Here is a 25,684-nt window from a genome sequence, read left to right on the forward strand (position 1 = left end):
ATGGAGGGTACAAGACCAGAGTCACCTGAACCCAGCTGTGTTTCCATGAAGAGCAACCAGTCAATGGATCCTCGACTTAACTTTAAAGATGGAGGATGTTCTACTGATATAAGGTCAGTATCATCTCATGTTCTAGTGCTTTAAATTCCACCTGATCTAACTCATTAACTTCATTAAACTTACTCAACGCATCAATTCATTTATTAAAATCTCCTTATCATGTCACGTGGGGAGATACAGGACCCAAGATGCAGAGATCAATGACCAAAAAAAAATTTATTAACAAAAACACAGAGAAGAACAGAAGATGACAAAATGAAAACAAAAAGTAAATTGGGCAGACCTCAATGCAATGGCTGGCCACTGGAACACTGAAACACAAAAAATCATAAAGGTAAACACAGCGGAGACACGAACCCCGATTGCCGGCTAGCGAGAGGGTCACGCTCACACTGTGGCATTTAGGAGCAGGTTTAGCCTGGAGGTCGTATGCTATGAAAGTTGCGCTGCACGCACTGAACTACAAAGTTCAGGGAAATTAGCCCGAACTCACGTAGGCGCAGTTTGGATCATCAGATAGCCACATCACCGCCGCGGATTGTTAGACTGGGAGGAAGCCGATCTGCTGAGCGCACGAAAAGAGAAACCAAACTCACCTAAGCGCAGTCCGGGGAATCAGATGGCCATGTCACCAGCTGCACGTCGCTGACATTGGGAAGGAGCCGATCTGTAGAGCACAAAAAAAGGGAAACCGAAACTGCATAAGCGCATCTTATCAGCTAGGAAATGTTTCAATAACTGGATGATGGAACATGCTAGTGTTCAGTACAGTACTGTTCTGTATATTTATTGGTTTTGTATAATAAAGACTGAAAAGCTGCACAATTGCTTATGTGTGTTTTTATTTACAGACAACAAAAGGAGAAATTAAATGTTACTTATAGAGATCAGCTGGAATCCATATTTAAGGTTTGTATGTATGTGTGTGTAATAATAATTATGTTGATTTTGGATTCTGGACCCTCCACAGAAGTTTTAAATGTTAAAACTTTAACATTTACTATTTATTAATTTAATAATTTAACAAAGAATGAGCTAAACAAGTTCAAAAAGCTCCTGAATGAAGTTTACCCATCATGCTCTGTGCAGGAAATGAATAAAGTGGATGATCTGAGTAGTTTCAGAGATGGGGCGCTACAGATCACATTGGATGTTCTGAAGATCATGAACCAGACAGAGATTGCTAACACCCTGCAGAGTGGTAAGACATCTAAATACTTTAACTTTATTAACTTCTTTAACATTAGATAAAAAATCCATATTCAAATTCGTTCTAGAATCATCTAGGCTTTAGATTGGCCATTAAATTACAGTATAACGTTTTATGAGAACCAGGTACTTGATAGTAGATGAGAATTTTAACTATGATATTGGTCACTTCATCTCTACAAATCCATTATGATTAAAAAAATAGAAAATCCTATATTTAATATTATTATTTTTTTTAATTATATACTGTTTTGCTTCCCTCTGCTCACCTCTGGATAACCTCTCGACCAGGAGCAGCCAATCAGATCCCTCCTGAGTGTGTAGCCCAGGTAACAGAGGTACGAGGGTTCAGTGACCCTCAGAAAGAGGAGTACTTCAGGAAGAGGATCAGTGATGAGAACCTGGCTAGTAAAATCATCACTCACATGAAGTCATCAAGAAGCCTCTACATCATGTGTCACATTCCAGTTTTCTGCTGGATCTCAGCCTCTGTTCTAGAGAGAATTCTGGATGAAGCCGAGGGGACAGAGATCCCCAAAACTCTGACTCAAATGTTCACTTACTTTCTGATCTTTCAGATAAAACACAAGGAACAAAAGTACCATGGGAATTCTGACCCTGATCCACACCAGACAAGAAAGAGGATACTGGCACTGGGAAAACTGGCCTTCCAACATCTGGAGAAGGGAAACCTGATCTTTTATGAGGAAGACCTGAGAGAGTGTGGCATTGATGTCAAAAACACATTAGTGAACTCAGAAGTGTGCACCCAAATCTTCAGAAAAGAGGCTGGACTGCACCTGGGTCAGGTCTTCAGCTTTGTGCACCTGAGTATTCAGGAGTTTCTGGCTGCTTTATATGTATTTCTCACCTTCATCAACAAAAAAAGAAATGTGCTGGTGAAGAAACACACTGAATTCTTTAACATATTTAAAAACCATACAAACATGTCTGACTTTCTGAAGAGTGCAGTGGACAAGGCCTTACAGAGTAAGAATGGACACCTGGATCTTTTTCTCCGGTTCCTCCTGGGTCTTTCACTGGAGTCCAATCAGACTCTTTTACGAGGCATACTGCCACAAACAGGAAGTAGCTCTTATAACAAAGAGGAAACAGTCAGGTACATCAAGGATAAGATCAGTGAGAATCTCTCTCCAGAGAAATCCATCAATCTGTTCCACTGTCTGAATGAACTGAACGATGATTCTCTAGTGCAGGAAGTCCAACAATACCTAAACAGAAGAAGTTATGCTCATCATGATGGACACAGTTTGTTTCCTGCTCAGTGGTCGGCTCTGGTGTTTGTGTTGCTGAACTCAGATCAGGAGCTGGATAAGTTTGATTTAAGGAAATATTATCCATCAGATGAATGTCTTCTGAAGATGCTGCCAGTGGTGAAAGCTTCTAGAAAAGCTGAGTGAGTCATCTATAGACATTTGATTTAAAAGATCATCATTTAAACACTAATGATTAAATGTATAAAACTGAGAAGGTGCAATACTAAAGTGCTACAGTCTGATCTCAAAATTTGTCTGAAATTATTATAATTTACTAACTTAAAAAAAAAGACCCAAGAACAGTTTTACCAGAAACAGAGATGTGGATTTACTATCAAATAATTTATGAAGCAAAAGACAAATTCCAGTCATATTTACACATAAAACAGGTGAGGCTTAAATAATCAGATCCCATTTCTCTAATTGATCAGATTATTTTTCTCCAAGTTGGCTGGTTGTAATTTAACAGAGGAAAGTTGGGAAGTGCTGTCCTCCGTTCTCAGTTTAAACTCCTCCTGTCTGAAACATCTGTACCTGGGTAACAATAAACTAGAGGATTCAGGAGTAAAGCTGCTCTCTGCTGGACTGGAGAATCCACATCGTGAACTGGAGAAACTGGAGTAAGATCTTCAAAAGCACACACTACAATGGCAGCTATTTAAATGCATATCAACCCTTACAGTGGACACTACAGTTTCAATCACTTCACTTCTACTTTGATTTGATGTTCATTATCCATACAGGTGATTTAACTTTTTAACTTTTTTTTTTGCTGACAGTCTCCTTATCATCTTTTATCTGTTGCACTTTATTCTTCTGCTTTTGACGATAAACACACACACACACCAGGATTTAGAATAAATGCACCTAAATGCAGCTTCATTCTGTATTAGTTTTAATAGAAAAATTAAATAAGTTATTATTTTACATTATGATGCAAATGGTTCTTTTTACTTTTAAAATGTAATAAACAAATCATATTTTAATGTTATTTTAAAAACTAAGAAATTGTAATAATGTAACATAAATAATTAATAAATAACATGTATTTGTATCTTATCTGATTAAAAGTAAGTAAAGAAGACATGGTGTTGTGCAGTGTAAGTTAAAGGTGTTTCTCTGTTAAGCGTGATGATCTTAATGTAGAAACAGAAGAAAAGCTGCTGCTTAGTTTCTTATTCACACAGAGCAGGCGAATCAACAGATGACGTTATAATAAGCCAGTGTGCTTGAGGTGCCTCAGCGACTCCACCTGCTGCGCATGCGCTGTTTGACTGAGCCTGTAAACGCGGACTGCTCACTCCGCCTCCTGCGCATGTGTAAACTTTCTCAGCACTTTTTATACCGCTCATTTATGTAAATACAGACAAAACAGACAGTCAGACAAAAAACATTAAGACTTTACATCCAAAAACTATTTCACGGATCATTTATTATTAAACCACTTTGTTTTTGGAGATATTTCATGTACATAAATACTTCTCAAAGCTGGATTTATATTTCATGTTTCCTCCTGTAAAGTAACAACACATTGAAGCCAGATTTATACTAGATGTGTTTTTCTTTGTCAGTGGCACAAGTAACTTGTTCATCTGTAAAGGTAATATTATTGCTGAGGAGTAGATTCACATTTTGGAGGAACTTGACGTTAGATATTTGATATTCGTTGTTTGTGTTGCCAAGTTATGGACTGTCTCAAAAGTGATTACTGGCAGCGAAAATTGTGCATTTGCTATTCAATAACTGCGGAATCTAATGATTGACCTTCCTTAAACCAACTGAGAATGATGTATAAAATAAAAGGTGTATAAATATTTGGCAATAATTACCCACAAGCTTTTAATAAGTAATAAACATGTACAATTATTTATGGAGATCTGGGATCCCAACAGCATTTAAACCATATTTTGTTAAAACTGACAGTAAAGAGTGTGATTATGTTTTAATAATGATGCTCAGCATTTTGATTTGGCATGTATTGCAGCATCTGCTTAACATGTATTTGTAAATCAAATTTTATTTAAATTTAACTGTGATATATGTGAAGTTTGTAAATATGTTACAGTAACAAGACAGTTAGACGTTGAAAGGTCACACTTGTTTTAAAAATATAATTTCAGTAGCATTTATACTGTGTTACACAGAGCATTAAAACGAGCTGTGAAATGTGTAACTACACTGTAAAAAAAAAAAAACATTTTTTTACAGGTTTTCCCAGTACATTTTTACAGTTTTTCCCTGTATTTATAAAAAACAGAAATTTTTTGTAAAATTACAAGAATAAACTGTATATTGAAAAGTGTCATGTGATTTACCAAAAAAAATCTGTATAAATGAAATACATAAAAAATCTGTTTTTTTACAGTTTTTAGATGACACTTTTAACAAAACTAACTGTAAAAATAAAGTAATCTTCATTGACAAAAATAGCAGAATCTTCTGTAATTTTCAAAAAGAAACCTTTTGTTATGCCGATAAATCACTGTCAAGTACATAAAAATACTGTTAATAATGCATTTAAAAATGTACAATTGCAAGAAAATATGTGAGCAAAGAAAGAAATATTTTGTAATTTTGCATTTCTTAACCACTACTTTACATACATAAATTGGAAAAACAAAGGTATTGCCTACCTTATGAGACAGGCAACAATACAATTTAAACAGATTTAAACTTTTACTTTATTTATGCATTTGTATTAATTTAAAGATTGAATTGTTAAATAAGTGCATTTATACAAACTGTGTAAAACCATAGTCAAATTTAAAACGTTATTAACTGTGATTTATTCTCACATTTATAATATTTAAATCAAGCATAATTTACCCATCCCCAATAAACAGAAAGAGGTATTACACTCCATCTGTGCAACATGTTGGGTTCACATTCCAACCAGAGCACCACAGATATAAAATGATGCTCTAACCTACCAGTTACACACTCAAAAAAAGGGTTTTGAGTGCCTGTTGGTTTTGCATAAAGAATATGTGCTGGTGTGACACAAATCAATTACATTTTAGATTTAAACATGACTGCATTGTGTTTATTTAACTCAAATAAATGAACCATTCATGGACTCAACTTTACTTAGTTGCTTTATTTTCTTGGAACTACTTAATGCAATGAGTTTATCAGGTGAAACCGAATATGACGCACCGGGGATTACGCAATACATCGTGAAGGCACATTGTGTTTCAATGGCATCTCAGGTAATGTGAAGCTTTACAAAATATTTTTCCATATGGCTAATTGCATGCTAATCATGATGTTTATCTTATTATATTGTTTAATATAGCTCTTTAGTTGAATAATATTCAAGTTTTATTGTTGTGCATGCTTTATTTGTTTAAAAATACTAATGCTAATTTGCGCGAGTGATTTATTTATTAACATCCTTCCAGGGTTTCTGTGAATCATATTAAAGTCTTGAGGCAGATTTTAATGGATTGCTGTTGGCTGACTGTATATTAAGTCCGGTTGCGCTGTGTGATAACGTTGCGGTGCCGTGGTGCTAGCTAGTGCTAAGCTAGTCAAGTTCAACAGCCAGTATTCTCAACTTGTGGCAGTACGGTTCTTTCCCGAAAGGTAAAAATGGCTTAAATTACTTCATGCGGAAGTATATTAGAAGAAGGTAGAAAATAAAAAGATGTGTAATATTTGCGGTGCCAGTGCATTAAAAAAACATGGACACACAACCTAGCTAGCTAGCTAAGATGTGAGCAGGCAGCTCGAGCCTGAGAGGAACGGCATGCTTTTCGTTTGGCGCTCACGTTCTGCACAAACTAAAACAAAGTGATTCTGTAACGTTAGTATCATTACAAACCTGAGTTTTGTGACTGTTATCCTCGAAAGCACACACATGTAAACAGTATTCAAGATTCAAGATTCAAGAGTTTTATTGTCATGTGCACAGAAGAACTAGCAGTTACACTGTACAATGAAATTCTTACTTTGTTCGTCCTCCAAACATCAATAAGTATTAAACATAAAACAAAATTAAACTAACAGAATATTACTAGAGAAAAACGTTTTAAAAATATATAAATTTAAACTATAAAAAAAACGTTTTATATACAGAGGAAAAAAATAGAAATAAAATAAGCAGTACAAAAGGCACATAGCAGCAGTTACATAAGGTGCAGAAATTATGCAGTGTTATACAGCATAAATACAGAAAAAATACAGCAGCAGTTATTTTAAAGTGTAAATTGTGCAACATTATGTGCAAGTAGCAGCAGTCATTTAAATGTGCAATAGTGCATTGTAGAGAATGTACAATGTTCATGAGCTAAGTTGTGTATGTGATAGTCCGTGTTTGTTCACAAGCCTGACTGCTTGTGGGTAAAAACTGTTTGTCAGTCTTGTTGTTCTGGCCTTTAGGCTTCTGAAACGTTTGCCCGATGGCAGAGGAGTAAAGAGGTAGTTTTGGGGGTGTGTGCTGTCCTTAATTATGTTGTGGACTCTCCTGACCACCCTGGTCTGATAAATGTACTGTAGTGCAGGGTAGGACGTTCCAGAAATTCTTTGTGCAGTTTTTATTACACGCTGGAGTTCCTTCCTGTCCTCTGCAGTGCAGTTTCCGTACCAGACTGTGATGGAGCTGGTAAGGACACTTTCCACCGTACATCTGTAGAAGTTGCTGAGAATTTTGGTTGACATGCCAAATTTTCTTAGTCTTCTTAGGAAGTACAGTCTCTGTTGTGACTTCTGATCGGATAATCAATGAATTTGTAATGTTAAAGTATTTACTATAGAAATAATATTTTAGTTATTTACAACAAAATAATTGATGTCTTGTATCTTCTGTTTACAGATGGTTGGAAATGTGTATTTGCAGTTGGACTGACCTTTTACTGGTAATTTTTTCTAAATTTTATGCTAAATTGAAGAATATTGAGCTACTTTTGACTGAACACTGAGTGATTAAGTTTAGATTAAGTGAAGAAGAAGAAATGTGGAAATTCTTACTATTTATCCTGTTTGGTTCTTTTACTTACTTTTTTGTTTTATGTATTTTATGTCTATTTTCTTATTTAAGCTGGTAATTTCTTTATAAATATTTGTCTTGCTGATTTTGATCCAATTTCATCTACAATTTAGGATTCCCCCAATCACACAATACCATCAGCACTAGGAGGGTGAAGGTAAGCACAAGTTTCCTCTGAGTTGTTACATCAACCACCCCATCTTTTCGGGTCAATGTACATCTGAGTTAAAATAAAGGTTGAAGTGAGATGTCAGATATGTTAAGTCCTAAATGGAAATTTGTGTACTGTTAAGTTTAAGAAAGTGATTTTCCCCCTCTGTTCCATTGTAGGATGGTGATATGGCAGCAACTGAACTGGTGATTGAGGAGACTTTTCTGGGGATCTATGTGACTAGAGTTGAGGGAGCTGAAGCCATGGACCCCCCTGCCAATACTGGAGTGGTATTAGAAGGTGGTGTGGTTCTAGAAGACTTGGGCAGTGTGTTCCTTGCCTTTGCAGTCCGGGCTGATTTATGCCTTATATATTTATAACCTTATGATTTAGAACTTGAGTTACCCTCCTACATTCAGATACACTTTTGATGTACTCCAAAAACTGTTTCTGGAACTAGATGCTAACAAACTGTCTCATAAAGCTCAATTACTAAATACCAAGCTGTTCAGTGAGATGTAGTCCATACTGAGTATTACACTTGTGACGTACGAATTCCACTGTGGTTGCACTTTCTGAAAACTTCAATGTTGGCACTGTTTTTTTGTACATAATTCAGATTTAGAAGTGTTTCATGCCCATGTTTTGCAGACATTTCACTTAACTGTATGCTGCTTTGTTAAACATTTTCCATTGAAATGAATTCTGATTGCACTTATTGTATGCTGTATTGTGTTAGACATCTGATTCTTACACTGATCAGCCATAACATTAAAACCTCCTTGTTTCTACACTTACTGTTCATTTGTGTGAAAATTATTTGGGTCAAAAATAGCTGAACTGTGGTGGATTTTGATCCATTTTGAAGCTGAAATTAACAAAAGCTATTTATATACTGCATTTTTAAAGTTCTATATATGTTCTAAAGTTCTATATAACATGTAACAGCTGCAAAATATCACAGTAAGTATTATGCAGACAAATCTTAACCTACTAAAAATTTTTGTATTTTGTATATTTTTTTAAATGAATAACAATTTAAAAGTACAGTTAACTTATGTTTTAGAGAAAGAAAATGCTTTTATTTTGACAGTTTATTAATGTATTTAGATAATAAAAAAAGACAATTTAACAGATATTTTTTGCAATACCTCTGACAGTTAATTTAAAATTGGGCTTTTGCTAAGTAAAATTACATGGTTTTTTTGTTTTATATGCTAATTTTTTGTGATAACAGTAGTAATTATCTGTACTTAAACTTTTCTTTATCATTTATAAAGATAATTATTCTGTATTTTTAGAGGTGTACGACACTCTTCTAACAATTAATATATGTTGAAAGTAGAAGATTTCATGAAATTATAGGACAATTTCCTGTAAAATTACAGTGATAGATGTTAATTATGGTAAATATAATTACCGTTTTTTACAGTTTATCTCTGTTTTAAATTTTACAGTTTTTTCCCGTTTTTTTACAGACATTCTCTGGCGCCCCTGCTGCCAGAAAAATACCGTTTTTTTACGCTTATTTTTTTTACAGTGTGGATTAGGGTGTAATTTGATTGGTCCACACTCCTGGACAAAATATGGGCCAAACCTAAAATTTGCACAGATATTTAGAAAGAAAAACAAGCCAGGCATTAGTGATGGGAATTATGGCTCTCATGGCGCATTATGGCACTACTGGGTACCTCGATAATAATATCGATGATGAACAATCATGCACATTTGCTACCTTGCCTTAATCAAACAACACTTAAATGAGAAAAAAAGATTAATTTCAAAAGTATACGAATTGACAACAAGTATATTTTAATAACAATAGTTCAACAAAAAATAGTTTTAAATAATTGCAAATAAATAAAGTTTGTATCATCAGTTGTTTAACACATTACATTACATTTCAAGCATAAAAATCATTAAAAAACACATAAACAATTTTAGTAAAATTTACAAAAAAGTGCACAACTGCAGCATTTAGGGCAAGTTTGCATAAAAAACAAGTTCTCTGACTTTTGAAAGTTTCACTTGATTTCTCCACTCGGTAATACACGTGAAAGGCATGGCTGGATTACTGACCGGGCCAGTGGGGCCAGCGCCCAGGGGCCCTTGAGGTCAGGGGGCCCTGGCCCAAAACATTTTGCGATGTTTATCAATATTTATGATACAATATATTTTTATTTCCGAGGGCACTCCATTTTAAGGATCCTCTGACTATTAGGGACTTTGACCCCAGGGCCTCTTGGGGGCCCTAGCCATTATTTTGGGGCCCCTATCCATGCTTTTGGGGGCCCTAGCCATGCTTTTGGGCCCCTTATGAAAATGGATGAGGCGTTGTGGCACTGCTCTGACTTCGACTTCTGGCTATTACGGGTCCTAGGAAAGAGAAGGGCATATTTTTTAGAGGGCCCTGGTTATGAGAGCCCCTACCAGGGGGCCCTAGAGAAGAGCAGGGCATACCATTAGAGGGCCCTTGATCACGAGGGCCCCTGCTATGGTGCCCTTGACTTCCATAGAAGTCGTTTACCATGGCTCCTCGACTTTCTAGGGACCTACAAATTGCCAGGCAAGCTACCATATTTCATAACAGACGTTTTGTTGCAAATATGTGATTCAGGCCCTTACTTAATGTTTCTGAATTTGTATTGTTTCAAAATTATTATGTTCAATTTCTCTTAAGCGCAGAGACACAAATTAATTTTGCAATTTTGCAATTATTTAAATTTAAGACAAGCAATTTGTCTGATGAATGCTATCTTTGACACCGATTCAATTGAGTGAATTTGGCCAAGGGTGTGATTTCACTTATGTGAAAACAACAAGCCATTTGACTAGTTTCATGTTTCCCCTATAATAATCAACAGTAAAGAGACCAGTGGTCACTCTAGCTCTAAAGGAATGCATGAAAGGAAAAGTGCCTTTTCATACAACAGAACTGCAAGCTAAATTTACTGAGTAGCACAATTTTGGTTTGGTGACAGATGATGAAACAGCAAGTGGTTTTGTTGTAGTAGCTGTGGCTGCGTATGCGTGTAACACTGATATTTTGTTTGAGGATTATTTATTGGAAAACATATTTTATTCATCTTGTTATTTAATGACTATTCAATGACAGTTTGACATGACTTGACATGTTTCAAGGCAGTGTGAAGGGGTCTCGACAATAATTAAACTTGATTTAATATCATTAACACAGCATTTTTAATATACTCAAAACCTTCCCCCTGTCTCCCTCTCCATGCCACTCTCTCTCACACACACACACACACACACACACACACACACACACACACACACACACAAAACAGCATTTTTTGTAGTAGATAGTGGCTGCCCCTCCCCCACTCTCTCACTCAGTGGTGAAAAATTGTTACATTGCCCTAAATTCCCATGGGGGCTGAGCCAATCAGGTGTTGCGAGAACTTCCAAGTGAATATGCAAGACTTATATAAAAACCCCTGCCAGTATCAAAACTCCTCACATTCAGACAGTTCAGCTTGCGAACTTGCTCTGTGCTTTTACTACAACTTTTACCTTGCTATTACCAGATCAGCAACCAACAGCCTTTTTAAAGGCTCATTGCCCTTTATACTGCATTGTATTATTTTATAATATATATAAATATTTTTATATTATATTATACTATACTATATTGCATATATTCTGTTACATTCTTTTCATAGTCTTTTCAAAGGCTTATATATTATATTATATTATATTATATTATATTACATGATATAATATTATATTACTATATATAATATATTAAACTTTGAAAGGTTCACAGCCTTTTTCAAGGCTAGTGTAACGTTGCTAACTAGCAACTCACAGCTTTTTTAAAAGCTTATTGTTATTTGCATATTACATTATTGATAATAGTAGAAGTGTAAGCTTTATAATATTAGTACATACATACAATACATTTACAATAACAACAATTTATAGCTAAATAGTTATAGGTCAGCCTTTTTTTATTACATATTGTATCTGGTTCTACAATTTTGTGATTGTATTTTTTTCCTGAACATACAACATAGAAACAACATAGTAAGTATTGGATAGGAATAGGAATTTGCAAGACAAGCTTCTATATTTGCATCTTAAGAAACACTTGCCATTAATAACATGGATCCCAAACAAAAAAGTGGTGCCTTAAAAAGAAAAGCAAAAAAGATTAAGGAAGCAAATCAGGCAGATTTCCTGAAAAGCGTTCCTTTGATCTCAAACTTCTTTGAGAAACCACTGGATATGAGTGAGACAAGTATTGCTAATGTTAGCAGTGATCAGAGTTCTAGCAATGAAGATGTGATCACCACTGGCTTAGTGTCACCTGTCAGTGACTATGTACCTTTGCAGACCCAGTCAGGTGCAGAGCAGGAATGCCAGCCCTTCCAGGCTACCACAGACCAGCAGCAGAAAGACCATGAAAGGAAAGTTGCAGGTGTGTCAGACCCACAATCAGACCAGCCAGCTGCATCGTGTGAGTGTCTTTTTTCAAATGAGGAGGGCAAGGACCCCAACTCCTGGTGTGAAACGGTCAACGACCCTGCTTTATGGCCCAGTACCATTACCGACCAAGCCAAGTCGATTCTTGTTAGTAGAGGAGAAGCTGCATTTCAAAACAGAAGTGCTAAGTACCCAGCCTCAGTCAGGGATAGAGGCATTGGGGGTACCAGTAGGAGCTTTACAAATGCTCTACTCAGTTGCTCTCTACCCAACGGGCAAACTGTGACTAGGCAGTGGCTACTTTACTCTCCTTCAACTGGCTGTGTGTATTGTTTTGCTTGCAAACTGTTTTCCAGTAAGCACAATACTTTTGTTCATGGATTTTCTGACTGGAAACATTCAGAGTGGATTGGTGAGCATGAGGGGAGTGTGGAGCATAGGGCTTGCATGCTAGCATTATATAATCGCTCCAGAGGCACAGCAACAATTGATTCTGATATTGTCAAACAAATTGATGCAGAAAGACAATACTGGCGGGAAGTTTTGAAAAGAGTTGTTGCAGTCATCCAGTTTTGGGGGGAGAGGGGACTTGCTTTCAGGGGAGATGATGAGCTATTACGATCAGCCCACAATGGTAATTTTTTGGGCATCATAGAACTCTTAGCCAAATTTGACCCATTCCTAGCTGAGCACCTCCAAAGGTTTGGAGGTAAGGGAAAAGGTTCTGTGTCCTACTTATCATCGACAGTGTGTGAAGAATTTATCCATTTGATGGGACAGAGAACAAAGCAGGCAATTGTTAATGAGATCAAAGAATCAAAATACTTCTCTGTTATAGTTGACTCCACTCCAGACCTTGCTCATGTGGACCAACTTATTGAAAACCATAGTGGGGACAGTTTGGCAGAGTGTGTCGTTGCTATGGTGGAGAATCTGGGCCTAGACTTATCCAACTGTAGGGGCCAGTCATATGATAATGCAAGTAACATGTCGGGAAAGTATAAAGCTCATCTTAAACAAAGAAACCTTTTGATTTGTTATGTCCCCTGTGCAGCACATTCACTGAATTTAGTTGGTGTCAATGCTGTTGACAGTAGCCCAGAAGCTGGATGTTTTTTTGACTTTGTACAGGCAATGTACACATTTTGTGCATCATCTACACACAGGTGGGGAAAGGTTTTCCATGATACTGATATCAAACTCACACTGAAATCACTGTCAGGTACTCGATGGAGCACACGAGCTGAGTCAACTAAGGCTCTTTGGAAATATTATGCACAACTGAGAGAGGCATTGAATGATATGTCTAAAGATATGGAGGAGAAATGTGTAACTCGAAGTGAAGTCTCTGCACTCTGTGACAAATTGGACACGTTGGAGATGGCCTTCATGGCATACTTCTGGGACACAATACTACAGAGGTTCCAAGCCACAAGCCTGCAGCTGCAGAAGCATGATATTGACATATGTACAGCTACACAACTTCTCTTGTCTTTACGAGACTTTGTGGCAGCACAGAGAGATAACTTTGAGGTGTTTGAAGGGGCAGCTTTAAATGTCACCACTGCTGTCTCCCAAGAGTACAGGCATGACCTCCAGCGTACAAAGAAGTGCAAAATTATGTCTGATGATAGTGCAGAGCCAGGTGTAGCATTTAACGGAAAGGACAAGTTTCGGATCGAAACTTTCAATGTTGTCATTGACAAACTTGTGTCCTGTCTCAACCACCGTTTGAATGCATACACACACTTAACTGAGCTATTTGATGTTCTTTTCATGCCTGACAATATGTCTAACAGTGAGCTCACTTTAAAGGCTAACTCACTCGCTGCAGCATATCCTTCAGATCTGAACATGAGCCTGGCAGATGAATTGATACAATACAAATCATTCATAACAGAAAAAGAAAAATGTCCAAGTAAAATGCTCAAAACCATGATAAATTTGAATTTACAACTCTTTGCCCAGGGGCCCAGACTATCCTTAATCCGTCCTTGCATGAGTACTAGAGTAATTGTTCTTCATAACAATATGGGTGGCACTTGATAACAATTTGATTTGTTAATTTCATTGTGTTGATCTTAAAATAGCGGTCTGTATACAAACAAATACACATTTTTCATAAAAGAAGTCTGAATTTCTAACTTTTTAGATTGCTCTATACATAGATTGTAACACACTTTTGTTTCTGCTACACTTTGTGCATCAGAACTCGGTAGTCATGTACTGGTGCTGGTCATAAAATTAGAATATCATGAAAAAGTTGATTTATTTCAGTAATTCCATTAAAAAAGTAAAACTTGTATATTATATCCATTCATTACACACAGACTGATATATTTCAAATGTTTATTTCTTTTAATGTTGATGATTATAACTGACAACTAATGAAAACCCCAAATTCAGTATCTCAGAAAATTAGAAAATTGTGACAAGGTACAATATTGAAGACACCTGGTGCCACACTCTAATCAGCTAATTAACTCAAAACACCTGCAAAGACGTTTAAATGGTCTCTCAGTCTAGTTCTGTAGGCTACACAATCATGGGGAAGACTGCTGACTTGACAGTTGTCCAAAAGACGACCATTGACACCTTGCACAAGGAGGGCAAGACACTAAAGGTCATTGCTAAAGAGGCTGGCTGTTCACAGAGCTCTGTGTCCAAGCACATTAATAGAGAGGCGAAGGGAAGGAAAAGATGTGGTAGAAAAAAGTGTACAAGCAATAGGGATAACCGCACCCTGGAGAGGATTGTGATACAAAACCCATTCAAAAATGTGGGGGAGATTCACAAAGAGTGGACTGCAGCTGGAGTCAGTGCTTCAAGAACCACCACCACGCACAGACGTAAGCAAGACATGGGTTTCAGCTGTCGCATTCCTTGTGTCAAGCCACTCTTGAACAAGAGACAGTGTCAGAAGCGTCTGGCCTGGGCTAAAGACAAAAAGGACTGCTGAGTGGTCCAAAGTTATGTTCTCTGATGAAAGTAAATTTTGCATTACCTTTGGAAATCAAGGTCCCAGAGTCTGGAGGAAGAGAGGCACAGAATCCACGTTGCTTGAGGTCCAGTGTAAAGTTTCCACAGTTAGTGATGGTTTGGAGTGCCATGTCATCTGCTGGTGTTGGTCCACTGTGTTTTCTGAGGTCCAAGGTCAACGCAGTCGTCTACCAGGAAGTTTTAGAGCACTTAATGCTTCCTGCTGCTGACCAACTTTATGGAGATGCAGATTTCATTTTCCAACAGGACTTGGCACCTGCACACAGTGCCAAGGCTACCAGTACCTGGTTTAAGGACCATGGTATCCCTGTTTTTAATTGGCCAGCAAACTTGCCTGACCTTAACCCCATAGAAAATCTATGGGGTATTGTGAAGAGGAAGATGCGATACGCCAGACCCAACAATTCAGAAGAGCTGAAGGCCACTATCAGAGCAACCTGGGCTCTCATAACACCTGAGCAGTGCCACAGACTGATCGACTCCATGCCACACCGCATTGCTGCAGTAATCCAGGCAAAAGGAGCCCCAACTAAGTATTGAGTGCTGTACATGCTCATGCTTTTCATGTTCATACTTTTCAGTTGGCCAACATTTCTAAAACTCCTTTTTTTGTTTTGGTCTTAAGTAATATTCTAATTTTCTGAAATACTGAATTTGGGGTTTTCATTAGTTGTCAGTTATAATCATCAACATTAAAAGAAATAAACATTTGAAATATATCAGTCTGTGTGTAATGAATGAATATAATATACAAGTTTCACTTTTTGAATGGAATTACTGAAATAAATCAACTTTTTCATGATATTCTAATTTTATGACCAGCACCAGTATATTAAGCTGTAAAGAGATGATTTCATCTTCGCAGCTGTATTACTGTATAATACGGTTTAGACGCGCAGTAAAAAATGAAGTGTAGGTAGCGTGAGTGAGCTTTTTTAAAGTGCAGATGGCGTGACCGCGGTGATTCTATGCAGAGGTAAAATGTAGGATGGATGTCCAACGTTCGCTTCCTCTGTCTCTGAGACATTGTGAAGTTGGCGGGCGACTTCTTGAAGACTGTCTAACACAGTTAGGTCAATGTCCACATCCATATCAGCACTGAGCTGAACTAAACCATCAGTTACTCTTTCCAGGCCAAACAGAAAGTAGTCAATAAAATCTGATGTATGGAAATATAGAAATAGATTCAAGCCATTTATTTAAATATGTCTTTTTTCATGACGAAAATTTATTTATTAGTTTATTTATTTATTTATTGCATTATTTATTTGTGCATTTATTTATTTATACTTATGTCATTTGTCATCCACCATAGATAGATAGATACTTTATTGATCCAGAAAGAAATAAAAACGCTGTGCTGCACGCTTTCTATCGTGCATGAGCGAATCAAAACAAGGCAAAAAACTGATTCTTTAAATCTCACATCCTTCTGAACGTAAGAATGTTCACTCCCTGTTTTATTTACAGTGCTGATGAAAGTCTGCTAAATGGGCTTGGATTAGGCACACTAACTAAACTGGTCCCTCAAAGGCCTTGCCCCATGTGAGGATCAAACTCATGACCTTCAGATTATGAGACTGACGCGCTACCTACTGCACTAACGAGGCTGACAGCAACAAATCTAGACTGAATCTGGCAGTTTTTGTAGTTGTAGTTTAGATAATAAATTTAAATATTGAAATGCAGAATCTAAATCTAATCATAAAAAAATGGAATCAAACTCACACCCTTCTGACTGTAAGTGTATGTTCACCACCTGTTCTATTTACAGTGCTGATGAAAGTCACTAAATGACATAAAACCAGTCTGCAACTAAACTGGTCCCTCAAAGGCCTTGCCCCGTGTGAGAATCGAACTCACGACCTTCAGATTATGAGACTGACGCGCTACCTACTGTGGCCGTATTAACTTCAGGCAGCTGAATGGTGGTCTCCTGCATCACATGCGCATTACTAAGAATGCACTCTCTAATGTGCTTGTAAGCACGAGTGATGAGGGTCCATCTTCCAAGCCTTACTCCCTCGACACGCTTCGGGTATGGAAAATCCATGCAAAGTTTCACAAAAATGGCTTCCACAACCCTGTTGCAGTCTGGCCACTGTGCTGGGCTGTTTGATCCGAGAAAACACCTACAAAGAGAGAGAGAAAAAATAATAATTATATATATATATATATATATATACACATACATACATACATACATACACACACAAATATACACACAGTATATAAATATATACAGTTGTGCATATAAACTTACCGTCTTGTTGACTCCACACCTGAAGCTAAAATTTTCTTAGTCGCTCTGAAACGCCCCTTGTTCAACGTGACCTGATGACGTGGAGAATACACTGTGCGACCCTTGTCATAGTCAGTCACCCAGAGCCTGCCAGAGGGCGATGACATGGTCTGACTCTTCCCGTGACAATGCAAGGCTGTGGTCTTTCAAGCTGACTAAATAGACTGCCAACTCTTGAACTGCCGCATACCCCACAACGTGATCTGGTCCAACAGAGTCCTAAATGAATAAACAAGTAGTTAGACAAAAACAGAAGAATTGCTACAAAGTGCACCTTTTTGAAGCTAATAAAAATGACATGTAGTATAAATAAGAGGAGCATTTAAAATGACCATAGAGCATGTCAGTATAATTCACAAATAAAGAAAATCAGAATATAGCTTATACATGTTAATAATGACAATACTGACAACTTAACCCAAGCAGCACAATAAGCAATTGTAACATCTTAAACTGCAGTAATAAAGCCCTGAAACAAGCTTATAAATGTTAATAAAGGCAATTTACCTGAAACATAAAAAAAATAGCGCGTCGCTATTTACCATGGAAACCGTGACGTCATCGAAATCCGTGATAGGCGCAGAAAATATACGTCACTACGTCACGCCTCCTTCGATTCTTGGGGGAAAGATGAGGATCGTGATTGGCCGGTTGTTGGCATTCTTGGACCAAGTCCCCAAGAGTCCCCCAAGAATAGCGAGACTCACAGCCGGCACTGAGCGCCAACGAGGCTGACAAAGACTTGTGGAGACATCTGAATATAATATTAAACTGAATATAATATTGAAAAGCAGAATCTAAATCTAAGCATCAAAAACTGGATGAGAATCAAACTCTGACTTCTGACTGTAAGTGTATGTTCACTACCTGTTCTATTTACAGTGCTGATGAAAGTCACTAAATGACATGAAACCAGTCGGCTAACTGGGCTTAGATTAGGCACAGTAACTCAACTGGTCCCTCAAAGGCCTTGCCTTGAACTCACGACCTAAATGTAAGCATCAAGAACTGGATGAGAATCAAACTCACACCCTTCTGACTGTAAGAAGGCTCTCTAATTGTTCAATTTACAGTGTTGGGCTTAGATTAAGCTCAGCAACTAAACTGGTCCCTCAAAGGTCTTGCCCAGTGAGAGGATCAAACTCATGACCTAAATGTAAGCATCAAAAACTGGATGAGAATCAAACTCACACCCTTCTGTCTGTAAGTGTATGTTCACTACCTGTTCTATTTACAGTGCTGATGAAAGTCACTAAAATGACATAAAACCAGTCTGCTAACTGGGCTTAGATTAGGCACAGTAACTAATAGGGGTATAACGATACATCGTTTCACGATTTCACGATGCAAAAATGTAGCGATGTGCATCGTGGACATCTGCGCGATTGTACGAGTGCACGTGCGTTCTGTAATTTATTAGTGATGGGTCGGTCGCGAACAATCCAGCTCTAAGAGTCACATACACACAAGGGTTACATACACACACACACACACGGACAGCATGCACATGAACAGGAGGGAGTGAAAGAGAGAGAAAGACAGAGAGCACTTGATGAAGTTTTACATTGTGCTTTACGTAGTCAGACATTACACGCTGGAAAGGTGAGGAAAATGAGTGACAGGAAACAGTAAAGTTTGGACACGAGGAACCACTTTAACAGAGAAGTTCAGACCCACTGAGACCCACATCTTATACATGTCACTGTGTATTGTAGCAACATCTGTCCCCTCAGAGAGAATCTCAGAGAGAGGGCAGATCATAACAGAAAGGAGAAACAGGATCAACCCCTCAAAGATGAGCTCGGTTTTTCTGAATGCCAATCTTCACTAAATACTTACAAATACCGTCACCTGGATGCTGATTTTCCTTTTGCACATTTTCATTTATATTTTGTTAAGTGATGCTTTGTTGATGTGTTCTTTCACTCTAGATGCAAATTTACAAGTAATATACACAATCAGACCTTTTGGTCTAATTGAGATGGGTCTTTGTTTTTGTATTTTATAATTTATTGTTGTAGCACTCTGTTCCATGTTGAGTACATAAATAAAGCCATTTAAATAATAAACATTTGATACAATGTTTTTTTTTTTACATTAGTAATTCATTTTACATGTCATTTGTTAATACATTAGTTCAAGCAACAAAGAAAATTTGTTTAAAGACTTAAAGACTTGATTACTTAGATTTTTAATTTAAGATGGCAGTAAGTAACTTAAATTTGGTAAACCTGTTAGGTTACAGTAAAGTACTAAGTTCTTGGTAATTACCTTTAATTGCAAGGGACTGAAGTTTTTTTTTTGTTTAAAAAATGTACAAGAAAATGTGCATTGTTTTGCACTGTTTACACTTCAAAAAAAATCGTGAGAAAATCGAATCGTGAACTCAGTATCATGAATCGAATCGAATCGTGAGCAGAGTGTATCGTTACACCCCTAGTAACTAAACTGGTACATCAAAGGCTTAGATTAGGCACAGTAACTAAACTGGTACATCAAAGGCTTAGATTAGGCACAGTAACTAAACTGGTACATCAAAGGCTTAGATTAGGCACAGTAACTAAACTGGTACATCAAAGGCTTAGATTAGGCACAGTAACTAAACTGGTACATCAAAGGCTTAGATTAGGCACAGTAACTAAACTGGTACATCAAAGCTCTTGCCCAGTGTGAGGATCGAACTCATGACCTAAATGTAAGCATCAAGAACTGGATGAGAATCAAAAAGGGCTGCACGATATATCGTTTCAGCATCGTCATCGCGATGTGTGCATGCGCAATAGTCACACCGCAGGACGTGCTATGTCACTTCATGCAAATTAAATCAAATACGTCATGCTACAACTTTTTTGCTGCTTGACACAAAAACGAAAATTCACACCGTTCTGATTTTCCATATAATATCTACCAGTGTGTTCGAAAACCTAGTGAGCTGCCTCGCTGTCTTACTGCCTACACAGGCAGCTGCCTCAGTAGAGAGGATTTTAATAAGTCATGGACTTATAAGGCAGGTTATTCGGACGCGCTACTTAGCGATTACATCGGGTTTCGCGTTTAGCATTTTGCCATTAAAACCAATGGAATGAGGTGGAACAGCGCTAACATGTCATTATAACATCTCGATTCGTGTACAGATAACTGTTACATTTGCTGACGAGCCCAAACTTGCAAATAAAAACACTCGTTAAAAACCAATAATTATTTATTTACGTTTGAAAATAACTTCCTGTCCGCACCGTCAGCCATGTTTATTTTTCTGTGAGAGAAGAGATGCTGCAATAAATTCTGGGATTGCCTTCATCACTAAGGCTTGAGTCAAAATAACATTGAAATATTAAGATGCCTCAGTAGTGAACTTAGTAAGGCATCTCGGATTTTGAACAGGTGTATAGCTGCTCTTTTGTTTGTATAGTTTTTTTTTTAATAATGTTTACTACTTGAAGAGGTTTTGATTGTAAAATAAAGTATTAAATGACCCATTTTGTCAATCCTGTTAGTTCCCTTATGTGATATTGAAGCTTTCTTAGTTTAATGCTCAGTTTCAACCGAGTACAAAGATGTAGCTTGTCATAATCTTTTGTATCCCTTGTAGGCACCACCATTTTTCACAGATGAGCCTCTTATTTAGAGTAAGATACATGCATTATTAATATTATTAATAATGTGGTGAAATTTCCTGCATTTTTTTAAAATCGCAATATATATCGCAGGAAAAAAAATCACAATGTCAGTTTTTTCTAATATCGTGCAGCCCTAGAATCAAACTCACACCCTTCTGACTGTAAGAACGCTGTCTACCTGTTCTATTTACAGTGCTGATGAAAGTCACTAACTGGGCTTAGATTCGGCTCAGCAGCTAAACTGGTCCCACAGGGACCTTGCCCCGTGTGAGGATCGAACTCACGACCTCAACATGGGTAGACAAAACATGTGGAGACATCAGAATCCGACCGTTTCATTGGCTGAAGTTTAGGCACAATACTGAAAAGCAGAATCTAAATGTGAGCATCACGAACTGGATGAGAATCAAACACACACCCTTCTGACTGTAAGAATGCTTTCTAATTGTTCAATTTACAGTGCTGATGAAAGTCACTAAACAAAAGCAGTTGGCTAATTGGGCTTAGTTTAACTAAGTAACTAACTAAGTAGTTTAACTTAGTAACTAAACTGGTCCCTCAAAGGTCTAGCCCAATGTGAGGATCGAACTTTCGACCTTCGGATTATTAGACTGACGCACTACCAACTGAGCAAACAGGCTGACAGCAACAAGTCAAGACCGAATATGGCAGTTTTTGTAGTTGTAGTTTAGGCACAACATTGAAAAGCAGAATCTAAATGTAAGCATCAAGAACTGGAAGAGAATCAAACTCACACCCTTCTGTCTGTAAGTGTATGTTCACTACCTGTTCTATTTACAGTGCTGATGAAAGTCACTAAATGACCTGAAACCAGTCTGAGATTAGGCACAGTAACTAAACTGGTCCCACAAAGCACTTGCGCTGTGTGAGGATCTAACTCACGACCTTCAGATTATGAGACTGACGCGCTACCTACTGCACTAATGAGGCTGACAAAGACATATCTAGACTGAATCTGGCAGTTTTTGTAGTTGTAGTTTAGGCACAACATTGAAAAGCAGAATCTAAATGTGAGCATCACGAACTGGATGAGAATCAAAGTAGGATAGACTAAAACAGTAAATGGAAGACAAGAAGTGTCATACACAGTAACGGTTAGATTAAGAAATAAGGAGCACAAACACGATCAGCAAAACGAGACACAAACAGAAGAGTTTAATTAAGAGTGAATCAAACACCGCTGAACTGAATCAAAACTCCGCAGCCGATGAGCGCAATCAGGATTGGCTGACTGGGACATGCGAGTCACGTGACAGTACGTGGCTCATGGGAATTGTAGTCCATATTGTTAGAAGCGGAACTTGCCCCCTCCATCCACCCCCCAATCACAAGAGGACAAAACCAAAGCTGAGCTGAGTGATTACTTGATGCCCCCCAGTGTAGATACTGATACAGACTCAGTCAGTGGTGGAAACAGTAAACAGGCTCGTGTTTTTTTTAAGAAACCTGTAAAGAACTTTTTGTAGTTCTTTTCCTAATGTAAGGAGGTTCTGCTGCACATTATTTAAAATAAGAGTTGTTTGTGAGCTATTCTTATAAAGGATATAGATAATTCAGATTTCTATTTTGTTTTAATTATTGTTAATTATTGTGATATCGTTATTGTTATTAAGTTTGAGTCCCTTAAAAGGATAATTATAGGTGTTGTTACTATTTTTGCACTTCTGTAGTCTTTCAAATTATGATGCAAAAAAAGAAATTTGAGTCTTATTTCAATTGCATTATACAAGAACAAAAAAAATCAGAGAATCAGTTATAATTTTAAAATAATCAAGATTTTTTTTTTTTGGCAAAATCGCCCAGCCCTACTTCAAGCCTCTAATGTCAAACACAGTCATGGACAATTTTGTGTCTCCAATTTACTTCACTTGCATGTCTTTGGACTGTGGAACAATCATACACTCTAAAAAGAAATGTGTTAAAAACGACACACACTGTGTGGAATTTCAACACATGTGAGGAGTGTGCTCAGGGACGACACATACTGTGTAAATGTGTCATCCTGTTTTTGCACACCCACCGTGTAGTAAATTAAAACAAGATTACAAACAGTTTAACAGTAATGGTACGAAATATATCTTCCTTGAACTTTTCCATTCTTAAAGATGGTTGCAAAAACTCGTAAAACGTCTGTTTCTCTGTCCTAAAAGAAAGACAAAAAATATAATTACAAGGTACTGTGTTTCTCTCTCAGAGAGTCTTGTGTAATTACAATACCAAATATTAACTGAATTAGACATTTACAACATTTAATATTTTGAATAACATTCTGATTAGTCAACCAACCAAATAAGTAATCAGAACACAACTAATATTCCTCCAAATTTGTCATCAGATGGAGGAGTTGTGCTTTACCCTAAATATATCCACCACTACCAGCTTTAATGCTAATAACAATAAGCAATGTTGCTAACGATTCGTCCGAACCGATTCTGCACTTCCGAACCGATTGCATTAAACCCTAATGAATCAATCGATTCAGTTTTTCGATTCGCTTAAACGGATGATTTAAAAGAACCGATTCAGTAAAACGAACTGAGCTAAACTAAGCTAAAACAAATGTTAAAATGATTTAAATTCGCTTCTCATATTGAGATGTAACTTCAATAATGTTACTTAATCACTGTAATCACACAGTCAATAGGTCAGTTAAGTAAAGTACCTTGAGAAAACTGAACACACAGAGGGTTGCTGAGGTAACCTCATCCACAGTCATTCGGCCTTTCCCAAACCGTTCCCTCCTCACTAACACTCCACTACAGAGTGACACTCCATATGAAGTCACACTCTGTGCTGTGAAGGGTGCTTCAGATTAAGGGGAGGGTCTAAACTCAGGACTAAACTCTGGGACGCCCTCTTTGCTTTTGAGTGGAAGAAGGAAGCTGCCGTCACCATGGCTACAGATAGATGCTTTTCTCACCTTGCTGTCATGTCTTGCGCTCCGTTATCATTTCAGCATCTCCAAGCAGGAATCTCCAAGCACCTGCTATTTTGTAACTAGTACAAATGTATAGTTACGTTTTAATTCTCCAAAAATGGTGTTAAATATGATAATAATGTTGGTGATAGTATTGTTGGGGTGAAATAATTTTGCCATTTATGAAGTTCACCAATCACATATTCTATTACTTTCTTTAAAAAGACTGAAGAAGACTGTGCCTAAATTTTCCCTAACACCTTATGAGGAAACCTAATGGCTCGTTTACCATGGCTCCTTGACTTTCTAGGGACCTACAAATTGCCAGGCAAGCTACCATATTTCATAACAGACGTTTTGTTGCAAATATGCGATTCAGGCCCTTACTTAATGTTTCTGAATTTGTATTGTTTCAAAATTATTATGTTCAATTTCTCTTAAGCGCAGAGACACTGGTCTCTTTACTGTTGTTTATTAAAGGGGAAACATGAAACTAGTCAAATGGCTTGTTGTTTTCACATAAGTGAAATCACACCCTTGGCCAAATTCACTCAATTTAATCGGTGTCAAAGATAGCATTCATCAGACAAATTGCTTGTCTTTAATTTAATTTAGCAATTTTTGCAATTATTTAAATTTAAGACAAGCAATTTGTCTGATGAATGCTATCTTTGACACCGATTAAATTGAGTGAATTTGGCCAAGGGTGTGATTTCACTTATGTGAAAACAACAAGCCATTTGACTAGTTTCATGTTTCCCCTTTAATAAACAACAGTAAAGAGACCAGTGGTCACTCTAGCTCTAAGGGAATGCATGAAAGGAAAAGTGCCTTTTCATACAACAGAACTGCAAGCTAATTTTACTGAGTAGCACAATTTTGGTTTGGTGACAGATGATGAAACAGCAAGTGGTTTTGTTGTAGTAGCTGTGGCTGCGTATGTGTGTAACCCTGATATTTTGTTTGAGGATTATTTATTGGAAAACATATTTTATTCAGCTTGTTATTCAATGACTATTCAATGACAGTTTGACATGACTTGACATGTTTCAAGGCAGTGTGAAGGGGTCTCGACAATAATTAAACTTGATTTAATATCATTAACACAGCATTTTTAATATACTCAAAACCTTCCCCCTGTCTCCCTCTCCATGCCACTCTCTCTCACACACACACACACACAAAACAGCATTTTTTGTAGTAGATAGTGGCTGCCCCTCCCCCACTCTCTCACTCAGTGGTGAAAAATTGTTACATTGCCCTAAATTCCCACGGGGGCTGAGCCAATCAGGTGTTGCGAGAACTTCCAAGTGAATATGCAAGATCTATATAAAACCCCCTGCCAGTATCAAAACTCCTCACATTCAGACAGTTCAGCTTGCCATCTTGCTCTGTGCTTTTACTACAACTTTTACCTTGCTATTACCAGATCAGCAACCAACAGCCTTTTTAAAGGCTCATTGCCCTTTATACTGCATTGTATTATTTTATAATATATATAAATATTTTTATATTATATTATACTATACTATATTGCATATATTCTCTTACATTCTTTTCATAGTCTTTTCAAAGGCTTATATATTATATTATATTATATTATATTATATTACATGATATAATATTATATTACTATATATAATATATTAAACTTTGAAAGGTTCACAGCCTTTTTCAAGGCTAGTGTAACGTTG

General features: G+C 37.2%; 1 protein-coding gene and 1 non-coding gene across 2 annotated transcripts in view; both read right to left on the minus strand.

The window, feature by feature from the left end:
* LOC134328694 (NACHT, LRR and PYD domains-containing protein 3-like) overlaps positions 1 to 25,684 on the minus strand; it is a 235,750-nt gene that overhangs the window by 148,384 nt on the left and 61,682 nt on the right. The window lies entirely within an intron of this gene.
* trnam-cau (transfer RNA methionine (anticodon CAU)) lies at positions 16,668 to 16,740 on the minus strand. Its single transcript has one exon. It is a non-coding gene; the product is annotated as a tRNA-Met (tRNA).

The sequence above is a fragment of the Trichomycterus rosablanca genome, chromosome 15 (assembly GCF_030014385.1).
Source record: "Trichomycterus rosablanca isolate fTriRos1 chromosome 15, fTriRos1.hap1, whole genome shotgun sequence".
Taxonomy (NCBI): Eukaryota; Metazoa; Chordata; class Actinopteri; order Siluriformes; family Trichomycteridae; genus Trichomycterus; species Trichomycterus rosablanca.